The sequence below is a fragment of the Rattus rattus genome, chromosome 3 (assembly GCF_011064425.1).
Source record: "Rattus rattus isolate New Zealand chromosome 3, Rrattus_CSIRO_v1, whole genome shotgun sequence".
Classification (NCBI taxonomy): Eukaryota; Metazoa; Chordata; class Mammalia; order Rodentia; family Muridae; genus Rattus; species Rattus rattus.
The window spans coordinates 184,779,097-184,795,791 of NC_046156.1; positions in this window are offsets into that span (position 1 = coordinate 184,779,097).

Below are 16,695 nucleotides of genomic sequence, written 5' to 3' on the forward strand. Positions count from 1 at the left end.
TCTGGCAGTTAAACTAAAGCTGGTATTCCTTATGAACTTGTGAAGCTGGTTCATCTCTACTGAAAGAAGGGACAGATGGCCGCTTGTGGTGCCTATTAGCATACCAAAGCAAATGCTAGCCTCCAGGCTCCCTCACTATCACAAGTACCTGTTTACATTTCAGAGTCTACCGTCCTCCTAGGTCTTCTCACCTCCCTTACCTCAAACTTCTTCAGCTCCTGGGCATCCCTCCCCCCACTTACACATTCTCCTTATAACCCTGCTAAGCTCACCATTTTTGTCTTGATGTCTCCATTTCCCCTCTCCCTATTTCTGTGTCTCCTCCCTCCCCTCTCTCAGCACATCTGATTTGCCCTTTCTCTTCCCACCTCTTCACTTATTTGTTCTGTCCCTGCCTCTGTCATGGTCAGGTCCATTCAGTCATTCTCTCTCTGCTCTGGACTCCTGCAGTTGCCTCTGGTGATTCTCTCTCTCTAATCTACTATAAAAACCTTCCCCCTAACCGTAACATGGAGTAACCACAACATCAGTCTATACAAGCTTCACCATCCAAGATACCTGACCTCAGCTCTTCTCCCTTGTTCTTCTGTACTTTTCTGTTATTTCCCTTGGACTTTCTTCAGTGCCTTCTGCTAAAGAGAAATGTGTGTCTCTTGTTCCTCAGAATGCTCTTGCATTGTGAACCCCATTCTACCCAAAAGCTTTCCCCCAGAGAGGCCAGTTTGCAGCGCTGTTGAGAATCTATGTCCTAAACTATCTGGGTCCTATTTTCAATTTCGGGACTTGACATGGTGTGATCTCTTTCTTACTCTCCTAATCTGTATAATCAGAATAATTAAGGCCTTCTCATGAGTTTGATTTTTTTTTGTATTATTTTGAAAGGGAAGGGGTCTATAAAGAAACAGAGGCAGAGAAGCAGGTAGATTTCATCTCAACATGCTAAAATTGTTTTATTGAGCAGTGAGGGGCCTCAGCCTTTCCATGGGATAAAAATTAAATCCACTTATTGGGGCTGGGAACATGTATGTATACATACATATGTATAGATAACTGCTAGGACGCTGCAGTTATTCTTTTGTGTTTTATTGGAAGCCAGGTGAGTTGTTTTTTATTACCTGTGTGTATTGTTTCTGCAGGCCAAGTGGAATGGTCAGGTTGAGGCCAAGCAATTCTTTATGGCTAGGGGCTATTGCTCAGTCTATCCTGGCTCATTCCTCATGACACAACAAGAGGCTATTACCCAACACGATTTCTTGCATGGAGCAAACTGGCCTCAACCTTGTGATCTTCCTGCTTCCACCTCCCAAGTCCTGGGATGACAGCCAAGTGTCACCATGCCCAGTGCATAGAATTCTTGAGTGAAGTACATTGATTAAGTATGCCAGGTAATTTCTAACCTGCATTTACTGCTGTGATTTCCACCACTTATTCTATTACATATTACCTTCATCCTGATTTGCCCTTGAGAAAGTTCCCTTTAGCTTAAACTTGGGCTCCGATCTTTTAGCCTTAAAACCGCCAAGATAAAAACCAAAATGGTTCTTTGAACCCATCCATCTCTCCTTTCTCCACAAACCTTCAGAAAAGCAAGTAAGTCACTGTCTCCTGGCAACACCCAGTCTCCTCTTGATTCACTGCAGCTTGATTTTGTGTCCCTGGTGCTCTACTGTCGGACACTGACAACCAATCCGATGGACCTATTTCACAGGTGTTTAATTGTAAAGTGGGGCTATGAGGCAGGCCCACAAAGTGTTTTCTACAAAGCCTGAGGCTTTCACCATCTGTGGTTTCAGTGGGTTGGGGCAGTGAATGTGGGGCAGTCTAAGCAGCATCGTGTGATGGAAGTAAAAGTGAACTCAGTCTCGTAAACCTGACCTCAAGTCTTCAAGTCTCCATACTGATCTGCATATGGTCAAGGCTCCATCAAGATCAGTTTATTTGCTCCTAAACTCAGGACTCCCATCTTCCTCTATTTATGGAACTACAGAAGCTATCATAGTTGGGTCCAATGCTGGCAGAGCCTGGACAGGTTAGGTATCTGGATCTTTAACCAACATGTCTTATGTAGAAAAGTCTGGGAAGGATTTCTAGCTTCAGAAAGACTGAGGCAGGAAATTAAAGAGTTAATGAAACGCCGCTGGACCCACGCCTGACCCTTTAGTTGGAAAAGTGAGACTCTGTATGAACCGTAAACCTTGGCTGTCTTGAAGCTAGTCTTGTGTTTCTCAGTATTATCTATTTATCCCTTCTCCCTCTAGCTCTGCCCCAGGCTCCCTTTTCCTCTCAGGAGACTCTTGACTGCCGAATTCCTGTACTCGCATGTCTTGAAAAAGTCCCCAACATTCACAGAAACTCTAAGCTATGCCAAGAAAGAGACATCTTACTCACCTTCATTTTATAATCCAGTGAGATCCAGGGGAGAGTGGATAATTAAAGCAATAATGGTTGAAAGAAAACAATTTCATCTGTAGGGTGAAAAGCAAGGTCATTGTTTAGCTGTTTGAAGAGATGCTCCCACTGTACCAGCGTGGCAGCAACAATTTAATTATGTCTGGGGACTCAGAGTTTCCTTCTCACAGTGACAAAGAAGATTGCTTTCACAGGTGCTGCTGCCGGGGATACAGTTTCAACTTGCCGAGAGAACGCTTTCGATTTATTTTCACAAGTTCTCTTTTGAAGACAGATTTTTAAAACTCTATCTTCTTCTCCCTGGAAACACAGCTGACGGATTCCCATGGAGTTTAACAGCACAGAAAAATCAGTCGAACCACAGTGCAGATTGGTCTACCTTATACAGAGTAGCTGGTTTGATTGACTGCTCAAGACGGCAGCCACACTAAGTGTTGCTGTACCCACTCGATCCTATTTGTTTGATGTCTACATCTGGAGGTGAAATTAGGCAAGTAGCTTGATGGGACATGTCAAGTAGGTACAGCCACTCAGCATTCAGGAATTCATATTCTGACATGTTTTCTTCTTTTTCCTCAGGGAAGGCAATTCCACCATTGGATTCAGATTGAGAAATTGAAGGGTGTCTTAGTTAGGGTTTCTATTATTGTGATGAAAACACCACGACCCAAAAGCAAGTTGGGGGTGGGGAGGGTTTATTTAGCTTTCACTTCCAGATCACAGCTCATCACCGGTGATCAGGACAGGAACTCAAACAGGGCTAGAAGCACTGAGGCAGGAGCTGATGCAGAGGCCATGGAGGGGTGCTGCTCACTGGTTTGCTTCCCTGGCTTGCTCAGCCTGCTTTCTGATAGAACCAACAGCCCGGGAGTGGCCTACTCACAATGGACTGGGGCCTCTGCCGTTGATTTTGGAAGGGAAAATGTCTTACAGCTGACTCTCATGGAGACGTTGAGGATCCTTTCTCTCTGATGACTCACGCTGTGTCAAGCTGACATGCAAAACCAGCCAGCACAAGGGGAAAATGAGATCTCAATATACAGGGTGAAATTTTCAGCACACTCAGGCTTAGTGAGGCAAAGAAGTGATTTTTTTTCAATAGCTAAATCTGAATGGATCTCTGCGTCTTCCGATGGCAGATTCAAACTTTCCTTTACTTAGGCAAGCAAGAAAACAAAATGGCATTCTATAGCCTGTGAGGATATGCCATTGATTACCACGCTCTTACAACACATCAAATATAATCTAGCATGTGAGGTATAAAGGATCTACTTGGTGGATAAGCTGAAATATGATTTTCAATATCAAGCTACTAGTAGTAGTTTTAGGAAGCTAGGGACATTTGATGTGTTCTCTTTTGACAGGGAGAGAGCCTACAAGGCAAAATCAGCTTGAAGAAATGTCGTGTTATTCCACTTGATTGAGACAAACTCCTGAATAGCAAACCTTATGTTCCAGACACAAATAGAAATCCAAACCGGAGGCTGCGTTTCCTCTCAGGGAACAAACCCAATGCTGCGTTAGGATTGTGCATTAGAGCTCATCAGCCATTGATCAAGGTATATGCTGGCTGCTTGTTGGGCACCCACCAGATGTTAAACGCTCAACACGCTTAGTAACTGGTTATTTGAGCCTTCTTTCAGGTCTAGTTCACCTGTCATTCCCCAAACCAGCACCCAAACCTTTTGGCACCAAGCAACAGTCGGCAGAAAACTCCTCCTTTCCTTGTCAGAAACAGCTGACTACAGCAGAGTCTCATTTCACAAAATCCAATCCTCAGCTGACACGGCCAGTGCCTCTTTAACAATGCAGCATTTTAACGTAACACAAAAATCACAACACTAACTCTGTTCTTGGAACTGTGTTCTCACAAATATGCCAGAAGTTAGCATTTTTAATATTTAAAGATAACTTATAGTTAGAAAAGAGTCAATCGAAGCAGAAAAACAGGTACAAATAAAAATTTGTACCGATATAAGACAATATCCAGCAAGGGTAATTTATAAAGAGCAGAATTTTTTTTTTCTTCTTCTCAGAGTTCTGGAGACTGAAAGTCCAAGCTCAAGATGCTCCATTTAGTGTTTGATGATGATGGCCTCCCTTGAATGATCTCAAGTGGTCGAGAGGCAAACAAACTCTGTCCCCTCTTAGAGCATCCCATCTCCCAGCACCACAGGGTGGTGGTTAGTTTCCTTTGATCACATACATTAAGAACAAATTCAAATGGATGCTCAAGGAAAATTTTTAAGTTTAACAGCAAAACCCCGGGTCAGGCACGCTGTAAATCTCACAGCTGGTGTTTTGAGACAGGCTGGCTTGGAGGTCAGCCAGGTGACGGGGTGGAGTGAGGTTTTAGAAAAAGAGCGAGGAAGTCCCAAACCTTAGGGAGTTTGAAAGTCTATGTAGTTGTGGCCAGCCTCTGAGAGAAAACGACAGAAGAAAAGACAAAGGGAGACATTACAGAACTCAGAAAAGTTTGCAAGCTTTCCCGGCTAACCTCAGGGCAGCTGATGGGGGCTGCTCTGGGGGAAGGGGGGAGGTGTGAGAATCCAGTACAGGGTGGGGGTGGGGAGAACATTATTTTAAGGTCAACCCACCTTCCTAGAAGTGGGCAGGATTAACTTTAAATAAGCTGACGGGGGTATGGCTCCCCCTAGAGGTTGATTCTGTTCATTATTGAGAATGCAGATCTAAGCCAGCATGCACACGGTTGAGAAAAACAGAGTTAATGTTTGAAAGAAGAGAATCCCGAAAGATTTCAGAAGTTGTGAATATCCATGGTCAGAACCAAAGAATTATGTTTTTTTCTTTCTCCCTCCACATCTTACTGGATCTTTGATTGGTTTTATTTAAATAAGCTGTCCCAAATTATTTGATCTTTATGAAAGAAAATACAGTTTTAATGGTTTCTTTTCAGTTCCAGGCTTCTTGGTAGTCACATCCTCTTGGCCAAAGCATCTCCAGTTTCCTTACATCCACAGCCTTCTTAGCTTTCTTACTCTCTGCAGTCTCTTTCCCACCTATTTTGGCTGCCAGGGTGGCCCGCCGCTGCCACCCTCTGTGCCCCAATTTTGTACTTTCTGGCTTGGTTGATGAAGTCTGCCTTGGGTGCACGATCTTGGCATATGATCATGCCCCACATGATACCCAGTTCCCTTGAGAATTCTTCAGGCCACTGCAGTGCATCATCTTGTGGTGGTCAGCTGGCCTTTTCAAGGTTCTGTTGAGGTCTGTAGGGATCACTTGGTGCATGGGAATGAATGCTGTAGTCAGTGTTTTTCAACCTCTGGGTCATAACCCCCTTTGGTGGGAGAGGGGGTTATGGCCTTTTACAGAGGTGGCCAAAGACCTTTGAAAAAACACAGATATTTACATTATGATTCATAACATTAGCAAAAGTAAAGTTATGAAGTAGCCCCCAAAATGATTGTGTTTGGGGGGGTCACCACAATGTAAGGTACTGTATTAAGGGGTTGCAGCCTTAGGAAGGTTGAGAACCACTGCTCCAGATGCCCTTGAGGGGAGCAGCTTTACTGCAAATGCTGTACAATCCACCTGGCTTCTAGAAGCTGCGTCCCACCCAAAGGCCCACATGTCTACATGCCCACTAGTAGCCAGTTCTAAGTTCAGCTCTCATCTATGTAAGAGAGAAACCTCAGGAACCGTTCTGAAGGCTTCATAACACTGTTGTCTTCCTTGTAAATGAGGCAGGGTCCCCTCACTGGATGCAATGGCAGCTTATTTTGCCCTTGAAAACTCTCATTCACTGAAAAAAGCATAGAGTTTTGTGATGCCATTAAGTTTCCTAAGAGCAAATGAGCTATGCAATGGATTCTTTCCTACATCTATATATCTATATTGGAATACACACACACACACACACACACACACACACACACACACACATATATAATATATATATATATATATAGAGAGAGAGAGAGAGAGAGAGAGAGAGAGATTACTACCATAACTCTGGGCCTCTCTTGGCCCCATCACTCATGCACGGTAGGATGACTTTCCAAGCTTGGGGAGACTATTGATGTATATTTGAATCAGCTGTCTTCACTGTCAGCAGGAGAATGTGAATTCTCCCTTCCCTACTGGTAGTAGTCTTATCTGAGCAGGTGCCTACCGCCTGACCAAGTCTACCAGGACGAAGGGGCAAGCCTTGGCTATGATAACCATATATATATGCTATTATTTCTTACACAATTGTTTCTCATCATGAGCAATTTCTTAGAACTTTGCTTTTTTTAAAGGTTGCTTTTAGCCATCCATATACGTACATAGCGTCTCTTCTCCAACTTCTATGGGCCTAGGGCCCTACACAGGAAGAAGGGTGCTGCTTATTGGGGCGTTCTGAAAGGCTGTCAGAGGGTCAACCATAGCGTTGCTCTCCTGAAGAGGAAAGAGTAAACCGTGGACATGAGGCATGTTCGGCACCATGCGTACAGAAGTAGGGGTGGACCCAGGAGCAACGCGTTCCTGTAGAGTATGATGGGCCATGCTGGCTCTAACTCCCTGTCTAACCCTTTTCCCTGTTACTGTGACAAATGCTTAGCAGAAGAGCAATTTAAGGGAGGAACAGTTAGTTACGCACTTTGCAGTTCAGAGGACAGTCTGCAAAGGGAAGTGTGCAGGCTGGGGCGGCTTGGTGTTTGTAGCCTGTCTTCACAGCTTGGTTGACCAGAAAGCAGAGAAGAGAACCAAACGTTGGTGGTGCTGGGATGTAACCTATAACCCATCCCTGGCGGCCATGCCTTCTAATCCGAAGGTTCCACGGTTCCCAAAGCAACATCCCTGGGTTGGGATGAAGGGTCCAAACACAGGAGTCCGTGGGAGACATTTCCGACCTTAGCGTCCCCAGGTAGAGAGGTGGTGCTGTACGTCCCGCTTTTGACACACGTGACTTCTCTGGAGGGTTTCGAGGAGAAATATCGTGGATAGGAGGAGAAGGAAGGATGCGGGCGTTCTGTTCTTTCTCATCTCCCATTTTACACTGGTCGAGTCCTTACGTTTTCAGGTAACGTCACCTGGCCCTTCCCCAGGTACTGTGCCGCAGTGTGGAGCATGTTGCTGATTGCACAAAGGCGAAGGACTAACTCAGTGAAGAAAGGGTTGAGGGAGTTAAATAAATAAATAAATAAATAAATAAATAAATAAATAAATAAGAAACCAAGGTGATCGTCCAGCAAGAGGGAGCCATTTTACCCTGGGTACAACAAGACTTGTTGATAGTATCATCCTGGGTTATATGGGTCACTTTTAGGTTTGGCTTTCGATCACATTAAGATAGAATTATTTTGGGCTGGAGAGATGGCTCAGTGGTTAAGAGCACTGACTGCTCTTCCAGAGGTCCTGAGTTCTAATCCCAGCAACCGCATGGTGGCTCGCAACCATCTGTAATGAGATCTGATGCCCTCTTCTGGTGTGTCTGAAGACAGCTACAGTGTACTCACATACATACAATAAATAAATAAATCTTTAAAAGATAGAATTATTTTTGCCAAGATAGAACGAATCTAACAACGGCAGCTTCCAGCTCTCCGGAAGACAGCTGTGGCAACATTTGGGGTGAGGCCATATTCATTCAGCACTCCTTGGATCAGTGTAGCCTAGAGGATGGATGCTTGGATTAGAGGGAGGGGGCGTGGCTGGCCTCCCTGGAATTCAAACACTAGATTCCTGAAACACAAAGAGTAAAGTGACAAAATTATAGCCTCTTCTAACTGTGAAAGAACTGAATCTTCTTTCTTTATCTTAAGAAGTTCACCAAAACCTTTTCTTCCCTTCTTCCTCCTCTTCCTGCCTTAGGTAGACGCGAGCATGAGAAACCTGCCATTCAAACACTGGCCCGTCTTCCAGTAAGCATGGAGAGATATCTGAAATGAAACTACCTTTCAGAAAATTATCCACCCTCTTGTACAAGGTTTGGGGAATGTATAACATGTTGAAGCTCTCCCACTTGGGGACACCACTACTGGTTGGATATTAACATTGGCCCCTTCTGCAGAGGCCCACCCGAAATCCTTTGTAACAATTGCTGGAGGGTGCCCCCTGTGGATCCTCTTTCTGAATCAATGAAACTGCAGGTTGCACACCTCTGACTCCAACTCTGGAAATGATAGTTGGCGCGGTAGGCTTGGTGTCTTGCTACTGGAGATTCAGGTAACAAGGCACAAAAGAAGGTAGCATTTCCCAGTGTAGGGCTTGAGCCTACTCTGCAGGTCTTTTGGGAAACTGATATGGGAGATTCTAGAATACAGTATCATGTGCCTTTCAGAGTATGTTGTTGAGTGCTAATGCCAAAAGCCTGAGAGAGAGAGAGAGAGAGAGAGAGAGAGAGAGAGAGAGAGAGAGAGAGAGATTGATTTCTCTGTTCTCTTTTTAACCTGTGTTCTAATCAATGACTGGACCTAGAGTATAGGAGGAGAGAATGGAGTCTTTGAGAGGCCAGCATGGAAAACTAGCCTTATGCTTATGTGGAAAGGGAATGGAATTAGATAACAGGCAGGACTATAATTTCCCCAGTCTGGAGACTGGCTGGAGTGAACCAAGTTCTGCTGAAGTTTGGTGTTAGGGAGGATCAAGAGAACACAGGCAGGTCCCCCAGTGTGTGCATCTAAGTTTAACCAGGGAAGCTGGGTGTATTAATTATTTCTTTTATTGCTATGAAAAAAAATGCCCAACAGAAGAAACCTAAGGAAGGAAAATCTTGTTTGGGGGTCACGGTTTAAGAGGGAATACGGCACACCTTGGCTACAGGCATGCTGGTAGGAAGGTGAGACATCCAGTGAGGAAGCTGGTACTTAGCCCCTTCCCTTACATTCACTGTAGGACACACCCGTGAGTTACATGGTGCTTTTCTCTTCTGCGGACTTGCAGAATGTCGTAGTCCACTTTATTTAGAGAGATCCCTTTAAGAATTGTGGGCAATGACCAGGAGCTGGTGGGCGTCCATTTCCAGTCTGAGATGGTGTCATAGCAAACAATTCTGGAAGCAACCGTCCACAGGGCAGTGTCATACGTTAGGGCCTCCTTTGGTCTTGAGTGCTTATGGGTAGGGGAATCCTCTGCCATTGAGTATTGGTCATAAAGAGTGAGCTGGACATTGAACTCAGTGCTGTGTTAAACCATTAGGCTTCAATGCTTAAGTCTCCTCTGCACTGAAGTCTGGCTCACCCTGACCCATAGAAGCACTGTTCCCCTCTGCATTTGGATTCTCCCCCTCATTGATATGTCTTAGAGTGAGTACCTTATCGATCAATTCACAAAGGGCTGCATCCTTTCTACAAAGGTCCTGTAGTGTTCTACTCTGTGAGTACAAAGCTATTTTAATACTCCAGTATTGTGGGGGAGGGGCAGAAAAAATACTCCAGTATTGTTCTGCTCTGGTACCTGCAGTCTGCCTCGGCTAATGCAAATGTAGTGTAGACATTTTTTTGAGGAGGCAGGAGCAGGAAATCTAACTTTTCCTGAATGCCTTTTTAAAATTGATTCTGCCGACATCTGGGATGGGGAAGCCGCAGTATATAAGGGAAAAGAGAAGAGACCATCACTATTCCTTCAGAGTGAACTCCGCTGGAAATGAAGGGTTGGTGATGTCTGACTGCTTTCCTACCAACGAAAGCAGGGTAAAATGGTGGCACACACCTTCACACCTAGCGCTGGGGAGTCAGAGTCAGGCCGAACCCTGAGTTCAAGGCCAGCCTGATCTACAGAGAGAATTCCAGGACAAACAGGGCCACACAGTAAAACCCTATCTCAAAAAAAAAAAAATTAAAATTAAAAAATATTAGCCTTAAAAACTTAACCAAATTTGGGCTGGTTCACATTGCATTCACAGGAGGTAGGAAGAGATGGGGAGGGAAAGGAGGGGGAGGGAGAGAGAGAGAGAGAGAGAGAGAGAGAGAGAGAGAGAGAGAGAGAGGAGAGAGAGAAGGAGGAGGAAGAAGAGGAGGAGGAAGAAGAGGAAGAAGAAGAGGAGGAGGGGAACCAAGAGGGCTCATGGGTGAAATGACAAGGTAATATAGGAACCAAAAGCTGGGAAGGGACGCCAAGCCCCCATGGACTGGCGTGGGAGGCTTAGGGTAGGGGGCAGAATTAGAAAAGCTGGGAGGATCCACAGTACTGAGTGAGCCTGGAGGCCTGCTTACACTACAGTTAGACATTTCTTCTGCATTTCTTTTGGACCTAACATCTACAATGTACAATGCTCTCTGAATTAGATTTTTAGTTCATGAACATCACACACACACACACACACACACACACACACACACACACACACACACACGCTTTCTGTTACAAATTAAAGAGTATATAATCCTTTGTTATTTTGGCTGGGAAGGCCCCCACAGTGATGGTATTTAATCTTGATCCGGAAGTTGATTGGGGTGAGAAGTGCCTAGGCTGATAAATACCTTTGGATGTGTCTGTGACTGTGTGTGCAGACTTAGAGCAGGCGGGTTTGATGAACGGTTTAACTTTTTTGTGTATCCAGACTTAGAATAAGGGGTGGAAGGTGAGGTCAGGTGGGAAGAAGTAGGTCACTGGAGACACGCCCTTGGGGCTTTCTGTCTGTGATGATTTGAACTGCTCCACCATGCCCCACCCATCATGGAAACAGAAACTGACGCTATGAACAAAGTAAGCCCTCCCCCGCCCCCAGTTGTCCCCACCAGGCATTTTGTCATGGTGATAAGCTGCTAACGCTCAAAACTGGCATCAAGAAAATGCATATGCAACCATGCCGCACAGCTCTGAAACAAAGGAATGCAGGAGTCCGAACCCTCGAAAACTCAGAGGCATGACAGGAAATGATTGGTGCTGTAGAAGGAGGAGGTGCAGAAAGACTGGGAAGGAATCCATACAGACGTCCGTTTTCAGCCTGGAAGAGCCTTGGCAGAGGAAAAGGGTCATCTGGAGAAGGTCTGTCTGACAACTGACCTCTTCCCTGTTCAGTTGGTGGCCCTCTCTCCCCGCCAAGTCACTGAGGACCCAGGTGAATTGCTTAAGTGTCTCTCTCACCCTGTATTTTCAGGGGGAAGAAGTGAGGAAGGGAGACAAGGAGATTAATGTCTGATCTTGCCATTTCCTAGGTGGGTGGCCCTCACTGAATTTCCACGAAGAAGCTTTGGATACAAGTAGCATAAATCACGGCTTTGAAAAGAGCGAGACTCATTTACTTCAAATCCTAAGGTAGACGTTCTCCAGGGCTGACAACCCAATAGTTCCTGAACATCAAGATCCCACCCAGGTCCTGACCATCTCCCTCCTCTGTCTTCTTCAATGTCTTCCTGCCATCATCAGCTTCTCAGCTCCCTGAGTCACTTCCAGAGAGGAGGTCTGATGAGAGGAATAACAGGTCTTCCCTTGACCCCCTCCCCCAGAAGACTACCCTTGAGAACGATTGGACACAAGGCAACTTTCCACCCAAGTCAAGGAGAACTGAACTCCGCTATGGGTGCCCCAAATCTGTATGTAAGCCATCGCCACTTGAACAGGACGGGCGGGCGATTCGATGCTGGACTTGGCCAACAAGAAAGGAAAGAATTGGACACACAATGACCAGGTTTCTGCTTCCTGGAGTCAAGCGTGCTGAGCCCCACTTTTCTTATTCACGGCACAGTGGTAACAATGTAGACCTGCATGACTGCCGACCCTCATGGCTGTTAGAGACAGGAAATGCAGCAAGCCCCGAAAGGTGCCTAGCATACTCAGTGCTCACTACTGCCACAGCAGTCCTTAGCTTTCGCTTCTGCAGAGTATCCGGATACGGCTAAAGGAAACGACTTCAGGACTGCTACTAAGACCCCGGGGTGCCTCATTGTATGTGCATGTGGGCGGCTGGACCGGCCTCCGTGGCCAGATGTATAGAACGGTCTCTTCTGTGTTGATGACGGGCAGGTTACATTTACTTGTGTATTCTGCCTTGGATCTCAGTGAGTAGAAGCTGGACTGGCCCCAGCTTATATAAATCTGAGAAAGGGGATTGTGAGGTTTTTAGTTTTCTCCCAAGTAGCTTCACGAAGAGAAATACTAGATGGTCACACCTGATTAAGTGTGATTTCATGTTGTGCACCACAGGAAACACTTTGTATGGTTTCAGTTGGATGGTTGGTTTTGGTTTTTTGAGACAAGGTTGTGTAGCCCTGGAACTCATTCTGTACTATAGACCAGACTGGCCTCTAACTCAAGAGATCCCCCTGTGTCTGCCTCCTGAGTGCTGAGATTAAAGGCATGCACCACCACCAGCCCACAAGCCTATCCACAAAAACGCATCCACATAACCTGGTCCTTCAGTCACTGGACATATACTCAGGCTCATGCCAGAAACAAGGAATCTAAGGTTTGGAGAGCTTTGGTAATGCATTCAAAGTGACATGGACAGTAAGTGGCCCAGTTATGACTTGCTCTTACGTCTCGTTGGCCCTACTGACTGCAGATCCTTTGTAACTTAGTTTCCCTAAAAATCTTCCTCTGTGTTGATTTCATCAGCCTTCAGTTATTAAAAATGGGGCTGACTGGGAGCAGTTGCTGGGTGTTGTACATCTCAAGTTTACAGAGAGTGTTCTGCTCAAGGCTCGTTGGGTTCCTGAGAAACTAGTGTTAGTTCTGCTTGGCTCCAGCAGGTGGCAGGCTTGTATCAGTCAGCACTCCATGCCTACGAAGAACAAGGATCGATTTTAACGGCCAACTCCAGAAATCATTGCTCTATACTCTGTTTTTGTCTTGTGCATACGTGCGTGCATCTTTGCATGCGTGCGTGCATGCGTGCGTGCGTGTGTGTTTCTTTTGCGGGAGGAGGTGGGAAGGTTCCAGGAGCAAAGGGTAGATATGAGGAGACTGGGAAATGAGCAGGACTGGAGCGCATGATGCGAAACTCCCAAAGAATTAATCACTTTCGCGCCCATTTTGAAGGACTGGCAGCTGGTCTTGTTCGGTTACCCTCATTCAAAAAGTGGTAAATGAAGTAAACTGCATGTGAGTGGACTCTTCACTCTTGAAAACTGTTCTTGGATATTTTATACACATTCACCACATGACGAATGTCGAGACGGCACGTGGTTACGGTTATCACCTCTACTAAGTCTATCCATGCAATCTCCATGGATCCCCCAGGGATGAACAGACATCGTGCATTTTTGAGTTGCTGTCACCTGGCACCTTGGTGACTGCTCAGCTGATTTTTGCAGAATCCAATACTGAAAACCAGAATAAGACAATATGGGTTTGCCAGGCAGCGTTGGTGTATATCTTTAATCTCAGCACTCAGGAGTTCAGAGGCAAGTGGATCTCTGAGTTCAGGGCCAGCCTGGTCTACAGAGAGTGTTTCAAGACAGCCAGGGCCAGACAGAGAAACCCTGTCTGGGAAAAACAAAGAACAAAACAGACAAATCCAAATCCCAAAACCAATCAAGGTGAACTCGGACTTGAGCTTATTTGAGAAGCTCTTATAAAGCCATCTCGGTGGGGGGTGCTGGGAGCATGACTTGGTGATGGGGTACAGGCTGAGCTTGTGTGCAGCCTTAGCACCCATACCTAGTGTCCCTGAGCCTCCACATCCTCATCTGCAACCCTGCCATGCTTGGCGATGCTGATGTTAGCTTCTGAGCTCACCCCCGAGAATGAAGGCCTTATGAGAGGACTTGTCTGAGATGGTTATTTCTGACGACAGGGCCAGAGTTGAAGAGCGCCTTAGCGTTTGATAATTACTGATAGAGACTATGATGTAAGATGCCCAGGGCTGGAGTTTAGCTGGATCCCAGGATGTTTGCTTAGTTTTTATTGGAACTTTTTGCTTACAGCTTAACTCCATGCCTTGTAACTTCTTACAAGGAATCAGCTTATGATGCGTTTTATATTATGCGATACCCCAACCCCCAGGGGTGTTTTCTTTTTCAGGGCAGCCACCCCATGGTCTGACTTCAACCCACTTTCATTAACGAGCACTGTTATCTGCCAACTAGTTTCCCTGCATGAAGGGTCTTGTAGGCAGCGGGCAGTGGGCAGCAGGCAGCAGGTTCACTCTCGGAACCTAGATGACCCACGATTCTCACTGGCCAGCCATGCACGTTCTCACTCTCTCTTTCCCCAGAAGACGGCTCCTTTCTCTTGCCAGGAGCCATGTCTCGTCTCCAGTTCTATGCATGCTCTGTTTGCTAACCCGTGCCTTGAGCTTCCTGGCAAGGCAGGTCCCCTGATGTTTGAGGGCAGGATCTGGCTTCACTCTAGAATAAAGTTTTGACAAGTTGTTTAAACTTTGCGTAAGTTTTCATATTCCTTCGGCGAGAACAATAATAGTTTCAACCTCTTAAGGATGCTCTAGGGATTTAAAGGGATAAAGTTTAGGAAATACTTGGTACAGGGGAGGGGACCAAATATGCTCCCGGTACTCAGAAGCTAATGGTCGCATCGGACAGATTATATGGTATTTTTTTTATTGCTTCTGATTATGCCTCCTCCTTCTCAGTAGATAGTCAGCTTCCTGTATTCAGAGCCCACACCTAATGACATTCGGTAATCTTTGCACTGCCTTGTATAGTCTATACATGATGGGTAATCTTTGCACTGTCTATACATGAGAGGCACACCAGCATGTTTTTAAGAAACCTATTAACCATTCTCTCCTAGCATTATGAAACAAGGTTCACCTTCAGGACTTAAGGTATTTTTTAATAGCAAATCTACCTAGATGCTGTCTGAGGGTCTCACAGCCATGTACCAAGGAACAATACAGCTGTTCCCTCAATACTACTCATCAGATAGCATCCCACTCAAAATAGGAGTGTGTTGGTGCTAATAGATATTTATTAAAGAGACAAAGAGTTTATTTTCTAAACCTTGGATATTACTAAACCAGAAATCCACAAGACAAGCAGAGGAATACACATAAGAGAAAACAAATATTGATGTAGAAACCTGAGAAATTTGTACAGTCCTGAGAGTATACTGAGCACGAGTTGGTCTCCTGTTCCCCCATCTCACCCAGCACCCAGCCCGGGCACACTGTCGTACTTGTGAGCCTCTGTGTGGCAGCTTAAAGGGAGGAAGTTTTAATTACATAATGAGAAAGAAGTAAGCTCCTGGTTTCTGGGGGCTTTGTCTATGGCTATTTGACCTCGTGCCCTTGGGCTGAATATCATGGGTGCAGAAGATCTTCACTGTGGACAGGAAGAGAGAAGGGAAGAGAGGAGGAGACCAGGGCAGATACAGTGCCAGAGGACGTGCCCTCAGTGACCTAGTTCCTTTGAGTAAGCCCTACCGCCTACCTTCCCCTTGCTCTCAGTAATGCTCCTGGATAATGAGCCGAGGGATTCATCTGACTAGAGCAGAACCCTTATGGCCTAAGGGCCTGGCAACCCCATCACAGACACACACTGAGGTGTGCCTCTCTACCCACCTTGGTTTCTCTTGATTCGATCAAGTTAAACATAAAAACAACCATTACAGATGCTGACATGGATAACTGCCTAGAGCCAGAATGCTGCTTCTTCTTCCTTCTTTTTTCCCCCTTTACTTTGCTCTATTCTCAAAAGGGTTACGACTGCTTTCTATTTTTCTGCCAAAGCTGGATGTGGTTGCAGGGATATTCTCTACTCCAAATGAAGACTTCCCCGGGGACTAGCTGAGTTTCTCAAGCCCTTTGCATGTGCACTGGGAAGCCCAGGGGTTAAATGTCACTCCTCTAAGAAAGCAATGTGTCTTTCACCACACCAAACAGCCTAATCCCACACTTTGTCTGAGCAGTGCCCTGGGGTACCTGGCTGGCCGTGAGAAACAGGAGCAGAAAGCAGTTCTTAAGAAGAGAGCCTGGATTTTGTGGCTGAGAACCAACACCTAAGCAAGAAGACTCTTGTTCAGCAAAGAGGAGTCAGTCAGGCCATAATGGGGAAGGCGAGTTTGGAGGCCTGTGCTCCCCGCACTTAGGAGAGGCAGAGGCAGGAGAACTGAGATGATCTAGCACCATAAACACCAGGGTGAGAGACACCATAGAAACACCAGACTGGATGAATGGATTGGAAACTGAGTATAGCCATAGATGGAGCATCCTAACTCCATATAGCACTCTGTGGCCTCAGACTTCCCTCTGGAGATTCAGTGCCTGGCCCAGGCCTGTTTGGTTGCTGTGTTTAGTGTTTTAGCTTCACCGTGAACATCAGAAGAAAGTATGTGCCTTGGGTGACGATGTCACAGAATAGGTGGTGGAAGGAGATAGATCATTTAATCTTTGGAAAATTATACATGTATTCAATGTACTGTAATCATATCCACTCCTCA